Genomic DNA, 17,162 nt, shown 5'->3' on the forward strand with positions numbered 1-17,162 from the left:
TTGAGAACATAATAGGGGATTTTGATTAATTATCTGATTTCAGCTGTGGAGAAAAAGAAGAATTAGACATATTAAGGTCAATGACCGCAGCATCTGAAGTGTGTGTGGCCATTGAGGCAAGTTTACACTCAAGTTCAGCAGTGGGAGGAACATTAGTAAGGATACTGTTCTCAGTAATAGCATTAAGACCACCAAGGCATATGTTAGTCGAACCACAGGGCAAAACTGGCACACTGTTAGAACACAAACCGTGATGATGGTCAGCAGTTGTCATTGAACCATTAATTGGATTAGAAGGAGTTTGCCGAGGGTGAATTCCCATTTTAGGGGAAAAATGACAATGAGGATCCAAAAGATTGTCGGCTTTGGGGGAATCCAGAGGCTGAGCAATTGTCTCCTTGCAAAACTTGCAAATGTCCGCAGAACTCGCCTTCCCGAGGATAAGGTTCACCCCTCTTTTGGAACGGAGGGATTTCGGTGGGGAGGCAGAAATTGTAGATTTCCATTTCGTGATCTTAGAAGTTATGGCCTCAGGGCCAATTTGAAGAGTCTTTGGCATTCCCGTTTTTAACTTATACATCATGAAGAAAAAAAGAAAGATGCAGAATAAACTGACTAAAGTACCAAAATTTAACTTTAGCAAAAATCCGAATAACAAAGGTTATAGCCCCTGCCCACCGCCCCGCAGCACCGCGGCGAAGCGGCAAAGCGGGACTTCAGGGGACTTGCTGGGTGCGTGCGCACGGTGCACGCGCAGTCTCCCTTAAATAGGTCCGCCTCTAAATTCTGCAGCACAGCCTTATGGAGGATGTAGTGCGAGAGTTCACAAGAGCAGCAAAAGTGGCAGCAGAGTCTCTCGCGGCAAAGCGGGACTTCAGGGGACTTGCTGGGTGCGCACGCAGTCTCCCTTAAATAGGTCCGCCTCTAAATTGTGCAGCACAGCCTTATGGAGGATGTAGTGCGAGCGTTCACAAGAGCAGCAAAAGCGGCAGCAGAGTCTCTCGTGGCAAAGCGGGACTTCAGGGGACTTGCTGGGTGCGTGCGCACTGTGCACGCGCAGTCTCCCTTAAATAGGTCCGCCTCTAAATTCTGCAGCACAGCCTTATGGAGGATGTAGTGCGAGAGTTCACAAGAGCAGCAAAAGTGGCAGCAGAGTCTCTAGCGGCAAAGCGGGACTTCAGGGGACTTGCTGGGTGCGCACGCAGTCTCCCTTAAATAGGTCCGCCTCTAAATTCTGCAGCACAGCCCAAAAAATTCTAACCCAGAGCACCTGCTTTCCGCTTACTGCTTACCAGCTGCACCATTTTCAACTTTCAGCTTGTGGTATGCGGTCTGCGGTCCCTGGTCACCAGTCTCCAGTCTCGCGATCAACTACAATCAGCAGTAGCAATGCATTAGAGGAAAGAACCTCTGCGCATAGAACGTCACCACCTATTACGAGGAATGTGCGCTTTATGTGGGGCATGCCACCAATTCTTGGACACCACCCATGTGGTGGATGTTCAGTCTGCAGATTTACCATTACAAAGTATAGCATGGTGGTCAACAATAAGGAATGGAAATTCCGATTTCATAGCAATTGTCGACGTCATAATGTTATTTATGTCATTAAGTGCCTGTGTGCAAAGTTACACGTGGGCAAAACAACCAGACAAATTTGTACACGAATTACGGAGCACAGGATCTCAGATAAGGACAAATAACACCAGGGCCCCCCTACTCGAACATTATGAACAAAGGGGGCATAGTCCAGATGAGATCCTATGGTGGGTCGTAGAAAAGCCACAAGCTGCGGATGTACCGTCCCTGGAAAGGGTATTAGCCCTGAAGGAGCAACATTGGATGTACAACTTGGGCGCATTGAATGATGGTCTTAATTCTAGAGCTGAATGGCACCCCTTAGGGTGCATTTGATGTATCCAGCAATAGCAAAATATCTGATGCGGTCATCTGATATCCTTAAAAGCTTTTATATTATCATCTCTTTAACAGATTGGACATCTATGAGGCTATTGCCTGAATGTTTTAACGAGAGCCTAGTACGAGCACAGTCAGCGACAAGAGATTTAGCATATAATCATCAACAGGCAGACAGCAGCATTCCCGACATCTGTCATACATTGTGAATTTAAGACACACTAGAGGTCTGATCTAAAAATGCAGGTTTCCATTTCATGGGCCTCATTATGAGTCTGGCGATAGCCGTGCTGGTAAAAACGGCACAGCTGCTGCCAGAGGCATTTTTTTTCTGATGCCCGGGAATGGGCAATTACTGGGGCATTACAGCCCCGGTGGACCCGGTAATTGCCCATTCCTGGGCGCCAGAAAATATTACTCCCCATTCCCATTTGAGTCCCATTGGACTCAATGGGAATAGGGAGGACGGATGCAACATTTTTGAATGGTGCCGGTGCTACCGTCAAGGTCTGCGAGAGGGTGCCGTTCCGCCCGCCAGGTCAGACCTGGCGGGCAAAAAGGCATCCACTCGCAGAACTCGTAGTTTGCCGGTCCGGAAACAATGGTACCGGCAAGCTTACCGGTACTGTTGTTTCCAGACTGGCAAGCTTATAATGAGGCCCAATGTGTGTTTATTAGAACGGTAGCCAACAAGTTACGAATTAGTAGAAGGCCGATATATGTTTTGCGTGCTAGTTGTTGTCACACTACGTGACCGCACACCAAAGCTTTTTTTGCAACACAACTAGGATGGCGTTGAACAGAGCGGATGCGCAAATCAGTACATAGAATGTTCCTTGAGGTAAGTGTGGGCTCATAAAGCCCAATGCCACGTTAGTACGTAGCTCATGGCCATATAGAACTCATACAGAATCTGCGCGAAATTATTCAGCGCACAGTGAGTTTGGCTAGCTGAATTGGCTTAAACTAAGCTCTTTACAAAATGTACTCTGGCGTAGTTTTAAATCAAGGATACATTTATATGATATTCAAAATGCAGTACACTAAAGCTTCTTTAAAAAACATTGTTTTAACGGGGAGCTTCGCAGTCAGAAGAGCGGCAGTGTGTTGAACCACGAGATCAAAGGAAGAAAGGCCATTGCACGCTTCCCTGGCACTTGACAGGCATGATTTAAAGTACATTGAGTAAGGTTGCTGAGGCGGCACGCTGAGGCTGCACACTACATCAGCAACAGCATTATCACAGAGAGTGCTGTCTTTTGTGGTGTTTCTTTTCCCTCCAGCATCGATCTGGACAAGACATATACCTCTGACAAGGCTCACGGGAACAGTGAGTGTTGATATTTGTATACCACTCATATAAGGGTGCACACACAAAATCAAGTGGTGCATTTGTATGCCCATGTGTTATCTTCCAACACGAGCTGTGATCTACGACACAGACATGTGATGCTAGACACGCCCACAATATGAGTGAGTATAAGTTCTCGCACTGGGTTTCACGTGGTGGATTTTTAGATTCAGTGGAATGGGATTTTCCAACAATATTTATTGTGATTTTTTCTAGATTAAATTGGAAAGAATGGGTCTAATGTCCTGATGAAAATAACGAGACGCAAAGCCGGAATGTTGAAACTAGAGGGGAGGACACCACACTGGCGCCTCCTTAACGATCTCCAATTAGAAGACAACCCTTCGATCATGGTTGTCTCGTCTAGTAGACTTGACCTGTAAGAGTCTTGGTACTATTGCTCTGGACTACGTATGTTTTTTTTCCTATTAGTTATTTCTGATGGTACACACTGGTGATGATTTATTTCAATGTATGTTTTTGTTATATTATGGATTGTATTTTAATCACCAAACATATTTTTGTATGTGCTTTTAATTAAGATGTTTTAAAGCACTATTAATCAAATGTAATTATTTGTGATTACATATTGGGAGTTCACTTGTGTCATCCAAAGTGAGAACTATGACTTATTATGGTCCATGGATTGAAGTTTGATTTAGTCTTACTTATTCGGTTTGTTTTTTCACACACCCTTGTTTTTCTTCTTGTAATATCACATGACATTGTATTCTAATACTTGTAGTTCTACATTCACATGGGAAAATGAAGCTTCAAGTACTATACACATATACAAAAAGTATATTAAGTCATTTCTGCGATTTGCAAAGTGTTCCCTTCCAAGGGTTACATGTCAATTATTTTGCTGGCCCAGCTTTTATTTGCCTATTAGACCCAAGCCGGACCCCATGCCCTGGTGTTCACTGGCTCCCTAAACTCTAGATTGTTATTCGGTAAGCACCTCTCCTCTCCCTGTGCATTGTGGGATACCCTGTTGTGCTGAGCAGGACAGGATCCACTCTTCTCCCCTCTGGGTAGACAGCAGATTCCTCTGACCTGTGCCATCACTTGTCAAGAAAAAATCACATCAGCACCAGGAATGAGCACATCAACCAATCAAATTGCTTGGAACCTGGGCTTTACCTAAATGTATAAGTCTGTGTTCTGAGCAAGCTGACAGTGACTCACACCAAATCCCTATGATATGATATAATATGGCATTTATAACGCGCCTATACACAAGTATTTCAAGGGGCGACGAGGCAAGGGAGGGGAACAAAGAGAGGACAGACAACGATCCTACTAGGCCAGGTGTCATTCAGATCACGCAAGTGCGTGGGAAGGGGGCAGGGACAGTGCAGTACATGGGAATAGATAAAACAATAAGTAAAGCACAGCCATCATGTGGCAAGTGCAGGGTAAGTGCAGACATCAGGTTTCAAGGGCTGGTAGGGGGAATGTAGGGATACAGAAACAGTCCCCAAGTGCAGGGGTTGCCAGGTGGGCAGTGCAGGTGTGTGACGCTGGCGGTGGAGGGACCTGGGTCTGAGATCAGAGGGTGTCCAGGTAGCCGGTGCAGTTCCAGTAATACCCAGGAGGTCAGCAGAGGAGAGGAGAAAAAGCAGAAGCAACGAGAAAGGGTTTGAGGTGCTTCCGGAACCGGAGATGGTTCTCCTCAAGTTTAAGGGAGGCTATTCCAGAGGGAGGCCCTACCGCTCTTACATCACCCACTGAACATGCCTGCTCTCTCTCTCAGCTTGACCCAAGCCCCAATTAATTCAAATGGATCGCTCACCTGCTTTCTTGCCTTACCTCTCCAGAGATACAACATTCCGCTCATTACAGCCTCCGATATGGAAATGGACAAAAGACTCCAGCTGGAACCCTGGCAGCCATTTCCGTGGTTACCATCTAAGCTATAGTATATTTCATTTGAGACCCACCATGGGTTGCATGGGTGCTCTGGCTCATGGTTGCTCTAAAAAAACAGCCCAGGCATCACAGCCTTTTGCCGAGTTGCTAATAGTAAAAATGCAGAGGTCAGGTGGAAACGATCAGCTGTCCCAACTGTACTCGGCATGTTAACTTGATGAACAAGCTGTTGCCACCTGGTACGGTCTGTAAGAGATTTGGTTGTATTGGGGTAAATTCTGGATTTGGTGGTATTTTCTTACCGTAAAAATATTTGCAGTAATTTGGCGGTAAATTAGTCTTGCATTTATATTAGGTTTGGTATCACACTATTTCAGGGACCATACCTTGTTAGCTTATATTGGTAGTAATTTTAGTGGTATCTTATTTTGTGGTATTTATACCTGTGGTATAGCGGTGAGCATGGTTTTCTTTTTATACTATAACCCCATCATAAAACAAACCTTTCCTTTCTATTAGAATACCTCCTAGTTGTCTGTAGAGAGCCCCAGACTTATGCACTTTATCAGAACACAATGATTTTATTCAGAGCGCCACCTACAGTTTGTGGCTGGTATCACTGGCTTATGTACATCCAGTAATCTATGTGCCATAAGACATTACTGGTTTATTTACATCCAGTAATCTATGTATCAGATCAGACACTTTCCCATCAGCATGCAAGGAAAGAAACATTCATCATAACACACACAAACCTCTGCTTTATGACTGTTTATTGCTAGCTTTTTTTTGTTTGCTATTTTACTTGCATTGGTAAACTGGCATAACAGATGCATGAATGACACAACATCCCATTGGGTTTTATAAATAGAAGAAGTATTTTATCTTATTTACAAGTCACCAAGTCTTACCATGAGTTAAATTACAGCACCATCTGTAATACAAGAGAATAAAACAGAACAAGCAGATATTTTTTAAACATGGATTAATGTTCCCACATTCTGAAAATAATGTAAAATAAACAGGCAATGATTTCCTAACCTCTCTACACTGCAATAACTCTTAGCCAAACATACGGCATTGTTATCTGGTCCTCACTTGCACTTGTCTTACCAAGGCCGGCCTTTCTTTGAAGTACTCCGCACAATCTTGTTGTGTTCGTAAATGCAGACACAGTGTCAGCGCGAAATGCTTCAGCAAGCTTGTGTGAGGAGCTCCAGCTTATCAATGTCCCATAGCTAGCGCTCTACCCCTTTGAACTCCGTCAGTCTTCTCAGCCCAGCATGAACGAACTCCTCTCCCCATTTCTTGTTACCAAGAAAGCTCCTATCCGTCCTCTTTTGACGTAGCTTGTCTGCCTATAATTCCCACCAATCATAGTAAAACACATGTGCTCTGTATCAGCCCTCATTTTCAGAACAATTAAAGCTTTTCCGACTCCCTGTTACTGTTTCATTCTGTTTCCTGCTGCCTGCATTTTTTCTGTTCTCCACAAGATGAAGAAAACACCAGTGTGCATTTAAAAATGAATCTCAGCCGTGCCACCAAAACATGGATTTCGCCTCATTTTGCACAGAAGACTGCATTTTAATGTTAGAAAAGTTAGAATTAGTATTTTAGTAATGTTAAATAATGTTAGTCAGTTATGTATATTCTAATGTAGTTTCCATGCATGAAGCACCCCCCAAAAAAATGGTGCACTTCATTATTTGACCTGGCAGCACCCCAAGCTTTTTCTATGCGTACATTTCATTATCTGCAGTTTCAAATTGGGCTTGGCTGTGTCGTAAATCCTGTTCTTTGCATACTGCCAATAATGCTATGTTATACTGGCAAAAATATGCTATATTACATATTGGCAAACTGCTATTGTCTGCTGGCAATAAAAAAAATGTTATGTTTTTGCAAAATGCTATACATGTCCTTACATACCCTCCTTTTTCCCGACAATTCGGGCTACCCAAATCCACAATTGGAGGAAACCCAAATTGTTCTTCTTTCTTTTTCCATCATATGAATCACAAGTGAAATAATAGCAACTTAATAAAATGAAAATTTAAACATGTCATAATTAACCACTGCTTAATCATAATAAAAACATGTGCATGTATATTGAATATTCACACGTCTTTCTTTCCAACCGAAGTGTCCGCGTAGGTTTCAATGTTCTTTTACTCATAGTCTTTATATATGTGGCATCAATATTTCATATATAACAAAAATAATAAAAATAAAATAAATAGATAAAATAAATGACTAATATAACTAACTATAACAAATAATTAAAATAACAAACATGTGATTCTCCACCACACTTATTTTCAGTTTCATAGAATAATACTATGCTTCATCAGGAATGCTGTATAATTAAGTTCAATTCACTATTGTTCCTTTAATGACCCACTTTAAGACCGCACCTTTGAGGTGTCCTGATCGTAGGTGTTCATCATCTGGTTCATTCGGTGAAACTTTTTCATCCTGCCGTTCTTGGGTGCTTTCCATAGAAATCATCTCTTTAGGCATCCCTGTCGCTCTGTCTTCACCTCCATCTTCGGTCCGGAGGCTTTACTTGAGCTTCAACCCGTGGACTCCAGGACTCCGTCATCTCTCGTGTCCTCCGGTCCTGCGACCTCCGACCCCAATCAAAGATCAATTAATTTGTCTAAATTAAATAGAAAAGAGACAGATTAAATACATAGCACAATACCAATTTTACCCTTTCTACTACACAAAAACAAAATGTAGTCCAAAACATTCCGATTGAGTCTTCTGATACCTGCAACTAAGCACATGTTAAAGAGAAAACACAATATACATATGACATCATCATACATTAAAACAATTTTCATGTAAAATATTTCAGTATGGTACCATAGTAATTCAACCTGATTCAGCACCTTCTATCAATTTTTATCACTGCACCTTTCTCAAATGTAGTATTTTCATCTTTATTTATCTCTACAATAAATATTATATCTCTATTTTCTTTTATAGAGTGGGACACTATGAAGACAGCCACCATGTCTTTCTCTCCATGTATTCAGGGCACTTAAGCTGTCTCTACTTGCTCGAGCCTCCTGATTTCATGTTTGGGGTAAAAGGGCTTGATTTGGTTAACATGAACAAATTGTTCTGTCACCATTTCACCCTCTGTCTTCAATATTTTGTAAACTACTGGGGATACCTTATCCACTATTCGAAATGGCCCTTGCCAGGCCGCAAGAAATTTAGAATTTTTATGTTTACCTTTTCCAAAATGAAATTTATATATCTGATCCCCTACATTATACTCTTTCACAGACGTCTTTCTATCATATGACTTTGCGCTGTTAGCAGCTCTCTCCAAATTTCGCTGCACAAATGCAAATGCATGTTGGAAATGCTTCCTCAGTTCTTCCACATATTTGTGAATTGTAGATGCACTCACAAGTGTTTGCTCATGTGTCCTGTATAATAAATGTTGTGGCAGTACCATTTGCCTTCCTCTTAATACCTCATGAGGACTGATACCTGTCGCCTTGGTGGGAGTCGATCTGATTGCCATCAATACCAGAGGTAATCGTAAATCCTAACTGGAACCTACCTCTGCTACAAACTTCTTTAATATCTCCATAATAGACCTGTTGCAACGTTCAATATTTCCGGAAGAGGCAGGCCAGTACACAATATGCAGTTTCCTTTTCACCCCCAATATCTGCCACACCTTACTCATCAAGGTGCTTGTGAAATAACTTCCTCTGCCTGACTCTATTCTTTGTGGTAATCCAAATCTTGGAAATATATGATTTACCAGTAATGTAGCTGCTGTTTGCGCACTACAGTTTGGTGCAGGAATACATTCTATCCATTTCGACATCAAACAAATCATGGTCAAAAGATAACGGTTCCCCCTACTCAACCTTTTTACAGGCCCTACATAGTCAATTTGCAAATCTGACCATGGAAGAGTTAAGCCTCTTTTCATCAGTGGAGCTCTATGCATTGATGAATCGGGTTTAAATTGGGCACATACCAGGCACCCCCTATTGTATAATTCCACATCTTGGGACATATCTGGCCAGTAATCATAATGTTTCAGTATTTGTTAAGTCTTTTGTGAGCCTCTTTGTCCTGCAGTTATTACAGCGTGTGCATGGTGTAACATTAGCCCTCTGAATGAAAGGGGTACCACCCACTGTATCTGTCCTGTTATGGATTCCCTGATCATAAGTCCATCCTGTAGTCTAATTCATTTTTAATTCTTTAATAATACCCTCAACTCTTCTTTTCCTGTACAATCATTTTCAGTTAAAGGATTTTGTTCGGGATCCATCAAATGATTATAATAGATCCCCAATATTGGATCATCTTTTTGCGCCTTAATCAGATCTTGATCTGGTGTATCATAACTCCATTGCACTACTGGCTGTTCTACCTCTTTTGGAGCTTTAGATCGTGTAACTGCATCTATTTGTATTTCACCAATTAAGTGTTCAATAGGTGACAACTCTCCCATGACAGCCCCAATTTTGGCTAAGTGATCTGCTTTATCATTTCCCTCCTTATCTTCCCCTGGAGTTTTCAAATGTCCACAAATGTTCCTCTAGTATACTGTTAAATCATTCTCTGACACTAATTTGTCTATAGCCTTGTCATTTTCCCATGCTTGAGGGGCTTTTTATTATATGTGATCATACCTCTTGCTTTCCAGCCAGGCAAATATTCTACAAAGGTATTTTGTGCATAATCAGAATCAGTCACCAGCACAATTTCACTGAATTTATTATCAACTGCAGTAGTAATTGCTTTATAAATGGCTGCTAATTCCGCTACGTGGCTACTCCAAGCCCCAATTCTCATCCCTATACTAGGAATGTCTTCACATTTCAACCAGAGATTTCCTATTGCTGATACCAATTGTTTATTGCTGTTATTTTCAATGTGAAAAGCACATCCATCAACATATACAGTTGGTAGATTCTTGCATGTCTTTTCATCAAAAGCTTTATGTGGTGATTGTTCAAACTCCTGCAAACTAGATTTCACCTCTACTTCATCTGATACACATTCAGCTGCACGTTCATGTAAATCTGCTAATCCTTGAGCAACTGGGCTCTTTTTCTTCTGGCCATATCTCACCTCTTCAGGAAAGCCTTGCAATGCCAATGTCCATGAAGTAATTCTGGACTGTGCTAGATTGCCTGACCTAATCCTTTTACTCTGAAAAAACTGCAACGGTTGATGATTTGTTCCAATGATTACCTTTTCAACTTGAACAATGGGGTGGAAATGTTGCAATGCTCACACAGTGGTCAGAAGAGCCTTTTCACATTCACTGAATTTGATCTCAACCTGGGAAAATGTCTTACTTGCATAAGCAATGGTTTTGTGGTTCAAATCATGTTTCTGAGATAACACTGCTGACATACAATGTTCAGTGAAACCTATTTCTAGAAAGAAATCTCTGTTTTTTATGGGATACGCTAAGCATGGTGCCTTTATGAGACATTCCTTCAATTTAGCAACTGCCTTAGATTGCTCCTTTTCCCATTTCCAGGGTGTATTCAGCTTCAATAGCTTAGTCAATGGTTGAGTGATTTCAGCATAATTTTCAATACATTTCCTGTTATATCCCGTCATTCCTAATATACTTTTTAAACCTTTCACATTTCTATGATCTTTCAACTTCTGTATGGCCTCAACCTTTTATCTTTTGTAGATTTAGTCCATGTTCAGTTCACCTTTTTCTTGCACCATTGGGCTTTCTGTAAAGATACTTTGGCACCCGCCTTTTGCAATTGGTCAAATACATGTGTAATTTCATCAAATGGCTTTTCAAGTTTTAATTTTTTATCATGACATCAACCACATAAACTATAGTTCCTCTTTCTGCTGCATCAGGCATAGCAAAAAATATGCCAAATTCGCTCCCACTATTGACATACCCGAATGGTGTTCTAGCCCATGCGTATTGCGTTTTATCAAATGAAAAATACAATAAATTCTGAATATCCTCTGCCAGTGGCACACACCAATATCCAGATGTAAGATCTAATGTGGTAAATACTTTTGACCCATGCACCTGAGCAAAGCCTTGATCAATGAATGGCAGCAGCCATCTAGACACTGGCACTCTTTTATTTAACTCCCTCAAGTCTGCACACAGACACCATTGACCATTTGGCTTTAACACACCCAAAATAGGAGTGTTGGAGGTACTATGAATGGGCCTGATAATTCCCCTAGACTCCAAGTTTTTAATTATCTCTGCCAATGACTCTAAACATGCCAGTGGTAATCGATATTGGTGCACAAATACTGGATTTCTACCACATCCCTCTGGTAATGTGGAAACATGTAAATTAGTTAGGCCGCAGTGTGATGATGCCTACCCCCAAGGAGCCAGACCAGGCCCAGCAACCCCAGAGGCAGACATCATGTTCCCGAGGGAAGTCCCAGCGGCCCCAGGTAGGGGCCCTTTGGACTCAGACCTGGCGCCTTTGGCGCCAGGCTCATGTTGGACAACAGTCCAGGCGCCATAGGCGCCAGGCTCATAAAGGATGACTTTGTGTTAAGAAGTGCTTGGTGTGAACTTACCTGATGCAGACCGTGCTGCAACATCCAGGCCACCTAGAGGCCTGAATGGGACTATTTTACCTATGGGACTACTTTACCACACGGGTGTGGCCGGAGTAAGAATACATACCTTAGAGGAAGAATACATACCTGGAACTACTTTGAAGGCTATTTAAGCCACGCCCAAGCAGCAACTCACGCTTCGCGTTGTTCTGCACCTAGCAGCTGGACGCTCACCGTGTCTGCTCCTGCATCCGGACTCCAGCCACGCCCGACAGCATCCTGGAACACCTGTAAAGGGAGAAGAGAGGAGAACAGGAGAAAGAAGAGACATTACCTGCTTAATCCGCATTCCAGAGTCATCTCGCCGACGATCCTAAAGGGAAGACATTCATTTTTAAAAGCACATCGCATAGCTCGCTGCAGCGCAGCATTCCATTCACCTTTACTAGGCGCCTTCTTGCCCATCAGCGACCATCTGGATCTTCCGCCGCATTTCAGCGCCTAAAGAAGAAAAAGACAAGAACAAAGGTGAGCTAGGGAAGAGAATAAGAAAGGCTTAATTTCCACCATAAGACTTACCTGTTGGGTCAATCCCTCTTCACTTCGGGTCGGCGCCGTTTCTTCAGCATTTCCGAACCCCGGCCCCTAAGGGGAAAAAGACATTAGCATTAGTGAGCGAATGCAAGGACATTAGCGGAACGCTAATCAAAGACTTACCTGATATTTATTGGGACATCTCGTCTCACTTCGGGTCGGCGCCGTATCTTCGGCATTTCCGAACCCCGGCCCCCAAGGGGAAAAAGACACAAGCATTAGTGCATTAATGCAAGAACACTAGAGGAACCACTCATCAAAAACTCACCTGAATTTTCCTTCGACGGTTCCATTCCCTAACTCGGAATCTTCATTCAGCACCTGAAATAGAGAAAACAGACAATGGTTATTTAAAGCTTGAACTTGCAACAGAATTCTTACGATACCTTACCGAAAAAGTCAAGCGAACTTGAACTTTCACCAATCCGAAATCCAGTGAAGTAACTGGATAACAACGCGCCCCTGCATCAGAAGCAGGATGGAGAGCTCGTCCTTTCAGACCCTAAGGTGAGACTTCACGGGGAATCGCAGAAGGGTTTCGTGGAGGGGGAGAAGGGGAGTGGGAGGCCTACGCAATATCCTGCAGATTGTTAATACTCCCTTTTCACACACAGAAGGATATTTCTACGAGCCAGACAAGCCAGATTTGGGGGTCCGGTCCATTCCATCTTCCGAGTCCTGCGCATCACCCTAGAAGAGGCCACAGCAATCCAAACCAGGCCAGCGCCTCCGTGGGAGTCAGGTGAGCGTTACACGCAGTCATTGCATCTTTGGCAAAAACTTCTTTGAATTCCATAAACATTTTTCGCAATTCATTCTTATCCTCTTCACTATCACGTTCATCTGCTAACAGAATCTGCTCCTCTGCCATTTTTGAAAATTCTGGGAAATCCTCCAGTGGAGGAACCTCTGTGCTTTCTTCCAACTGTGTGGCTGTATCTCTCTGTAAAGCTGCCACTTTTACATATTTTGGCACATCAGCTTCTATTTCAATATGCTGATTTTCTGTTTCATTTTCATTTAAGTCAAATAGTATACAATTCTCTTGGTGACAGCACACTCTCTCATCGGAATCATAAGGGTACACAGATTGAATTTTGAAGATCCCTTTGGGTTGAGAATCCAGATACCCTGGCAACACACCCTGTGCATCTACATCTCCCTCAGGGATATTTCCAATCACCAGGTTATTGAAATCTGCAGTATAATGTGATTTTTGTATGGCCATTCCTAATAAAGAATTCTCTTCTAAATGAATATCCTGACATCCTTTATTATTCACCATAATATTGATGGACCTTTTCCCAACATCTATCAATGGAGTACATACATAATCCAGGCCTTGCTGTTTCATGGATTCATTGAAGCACACAAATGCATCAGAATATTTCATTTGCTGTCCATTCTTGCAATTTAGTGTTATAGCATCTACTTGGTGAATGCAGGAATATTAATATCCTTCTTCACCTGTAATTCAATTGCATATGGTACCAATTGTGCACAATGATAAGCCTTTCTCTTGTCTTCAAATTCGTCGCAGGCCCACCTAGTCGGGATCATATTTTTTGGTTAGGAAAATGTAATACCATGCACATTCTGTGCATGATATCATTACCAAGATAAAAATCATGGTGTGTTCCACTCACTATCCACACATTGTGGTAGATGGTTTTTTGTCCAATGTTAATCTTTAACATGCATCTTCCTGCAATTCGATTTTAAAAATCTGTATTGTCCAAACCAGAGACATATTGCTTTTTAATTCTAAATTTTGGGATCTCCTCCCTCTCCATTATTGTCTGCAGTAGTTTCTCACTAATAAAACTCCTTTCCTGTTCAAGCGCCAAAGTGGCTTTTATCATTTTAGAATGGTTATTTATACCAATATGAACCCATGGCTGCTCATCGTCCATGTGTATTTCAGCAAGGGTGGGGATGTGTTTTTCTGTGTCTGCTTTAGGAATAGTGTTCTGTTTGCATTTCTCCTCTTTTAAGTGCAATGTGTGTTCATCTACTTCAGTTTGCCATTTCTTCCTAGGATCCAAATAAATCTGCACAGATTATTTTTCTTTTTCTTTTTGCATTTTATCCTGATACATCAAAATGACAGTGACACTAGGCACACAGCTATTCTGTAGGTACACCTCCACTGCATTATTCGTTTTGGCAACAGTATGGCATTCACTTACATTGCTGTTTTGGGACTTTATTTTCTTAGGTCTTAATGGTTTTTTGGTTAAAGACCACAGTACCCCCATTTACCCCATCTATGAGAGGAGACAATCTTTTCAGGCAATCTGTTCCCATTAGGAATGGAATTTCACAAATAGATGTGATCAATGCTTCCTGTTTCATTCTGTGCTTTCCTATCTTTATGTCGACTTTGGTGACACCCACGATAGGCACCTCCTCACCGTTAAAGTTATGCACTGGGCCTTCACTCTGCCTCACTGTGATCTGATTCTGTGGAGATCTCCCTTCATTGATACTTTTTACCAATTCTTTGGACATAATTGTGGCCTGTGCGCCTGTGTCAATCATTGCCAATGTATTGCATTCCTCTTCCACAGTAATGGCAACAAAATATCTGTCTTCAACTTCCTCTAACACACACACAAAGTGCAAACTCTTACTGATTTCAGGATTCACTTTTCTCAGACCTTTCTCACTCTTGGCTAAGCATATTGGTAAATTAAAGGACATTTTCCCCTCCTTTCTGTCCATTTGCATTTGAGAAATCTTACTCATCTCCCTATAATCAGGGGTCCTTTGGAGTGTGGCCACTGTTCGCCCTTCCATCCGGGGATCATCAGAGTTCACACTACAATCCTCCAACTGAATATGCATAGAAAAATCACTTGATAATTTGTCATTTTATGATTCTGGGCACTTGTGGGTATTTGGCATGTTACCAATCTTTTTAACTTCCTCAAAAATCTGTGGCTCAAAGAACTCTTCAGGTGACTGATCTGTACCCTCCTTTTGAGTACTTATTCTTCCTGCCTGTATTTTATTAGCATCTTGATTGTCTAGATAGGGCGTTCTAACATCCACACTTACTCCCTGATCAATTCTATTACCCATGCATGAGTTGTCTTTCTTAAATCTGTCTCTTTGTTCTTTTGGAATGTCATGTTTTCCTTTTTCATGTGTGCAAATTTCCAATGTTTGATTTAACTCCAGGTTAAACCTAACTTCTTTTTTAGATGTACTTGCAATTTCTGTCACATGTTCATTTGCCGGTATTTTTATTTTTAAGTCATTAAGCATCTCAGAGTCATTATGCAAAACCAGATTAGGGCAATCTGATGTAGCTTGTCTGCCTATAATTTTCACCAATCATAGTAAAAAATGTGTGCTCTGTATCAGCCCTCATTTTCAGAACAATGAAAGCTTTAGGCCTCCCTTTTACTGTTTCAATCTGTTTCCTGCTGGCTGCATTTTTTTTGTTCTCCACAAGCTGAAGAAAACACCAGTGTGCATTTAAAAATGAATCTCGGCAGCGCCACCAAAACATGGATTTCACCTAATTTTGCATAGAAGACTGCATTTTAATGTTAGAAAAGTTAGAATTAGTATTTTAGTAATGTTAACTAATGTTAGTCAGTTATGTATATTCTAATGTAGTTTCCATGCATGAAGCACCCCCCAAAAAAAAAAAATGGTGCACTTCATTATTTCACCTGGCAGCACACTAAGCTGTTTCGATGCGTGCATTTCATTATCTGCAGTTTCAAATTGGGCTTGGCTGTGTCGTAAATCCTGTTCTTTGCATACTACCAATAATGCTATGTTATACTGGCAAAAAAATTGTACATTACATATTGGCAAACTGCTATTGTCCGCTGGCAATAAAAAAATGTTATTATGTTTTTGCAAAACGCTATACATGACCTTACAGGCCATGTACATTTGGCATTATTCCTTGAATAAATACACCTGCCGCTGAGTCACAAATGCATATCATGAAACAATATTAACAAATTAATAAATATATATCAGTGAAAAAACTTTGGCTGAGAGACAGTTAGTCTGAAAGGATCTATTGCAACAAAAACCATGAAAATCGGCAGATGTAAGAAGTGACAACAACTTTAACTCGGAGTCCCCTTGTTGTTGTCATTCATGATGTCATATTTGATCGCCACTGTGTAGTTTGCACCAATTAGGGCAAAAGAAACCTGGCCCACTGGCCTTGGCCTTCACCATGGCCACTGGCCACTTTCCACCATTTAGGATAAAACGCCAGTGGCTGCCTTCCTTATTTTTCTTTCCCTTCATTTATTCCTGCAAGATTTTCCCCTGTGAATTGTCAGCAGGGGTGATATTTCGCATGAACCCTTGCGCAGCAATGAATTTGCGCAAGAATGCTTCTTGCAGGAAAACACTAGCTTTTCATTCTCAAGAAAAGACACAAATGCCATGAAACTAAAATCTGTTCCCAAGTCCCCCTTTTGGGCTTATCCTTAGCCTACAAAGTCAAATTGCTCCTAACCCCTCTCCTAATATTTTTGACTTTTTTCATCACGTGACACACTCCCTATTCCACTGATAACACTGCAGTAATCTCATGACATTTCTGTGGAAAAACGAAAACAGTCTGAACAAAGGCCGTTCCAGCTCGCCCCAAAGTGTCCTCTTTCACCTTGCCTGCGGCCCCGCTGATGTGCAACCTCCGTTTTTACTCCTTCAAATATAATTTTGAGCCCTGTCCTTTTCCTATTACTGTAGGACTATCATGAGAAGTACTCTCATCAGGCAAAATAAACTGGTGGCTTTTGATTTCTGAAACACACACCTTTCAAAAGGGCATACGCCCCGTTGACCAGGGATTTAGGCTGATTCTCCTGATACAAAAATATATAGTATT

The 17,162-nt window shown here is 41.7% G+C and overlaps 1 long non-coding RNA gene across 1 annotated transcript in view; it reads right to left on the bottom strand.

Annotated features, from left to right (window-relative positions):
- Positions 1 to 5,757: 5,757 nt before the first annotated feature.
- LOC138492447 (uncharacterized) overlaps positions 5,758 to 17,162 on the bottom strand; it is a 151,676-nt gene continuing 140,271 nt past the window's right edge. Inside the window, exon 4 of the long non-coding RNA XR_011276207.1 lies at positions 5,758 to 7,802. This is a non-coding gene — a long non-coding RNA (uncharacterized lncRNA). The remainder of the gene's footprint in view (positions 7,803 to 17,162) is intronic.

This window comes from Ambystoma mexicanum, chromosome 10 (genome assembly GCF_040938575.1).
Source record: "Ambystoma mexicanum isolate Mex_15411 chromosome 10, UKY_AmexF1_1, whole genome shotgun sequence".
Classification (NCBI taxonomy): domain Eukaryota; kingdom Metazoa; phylum Chordata; class Amphibia; order Caudata; family Ambystomatidae; genus Ambystoma; species Ambystoma mexicanum.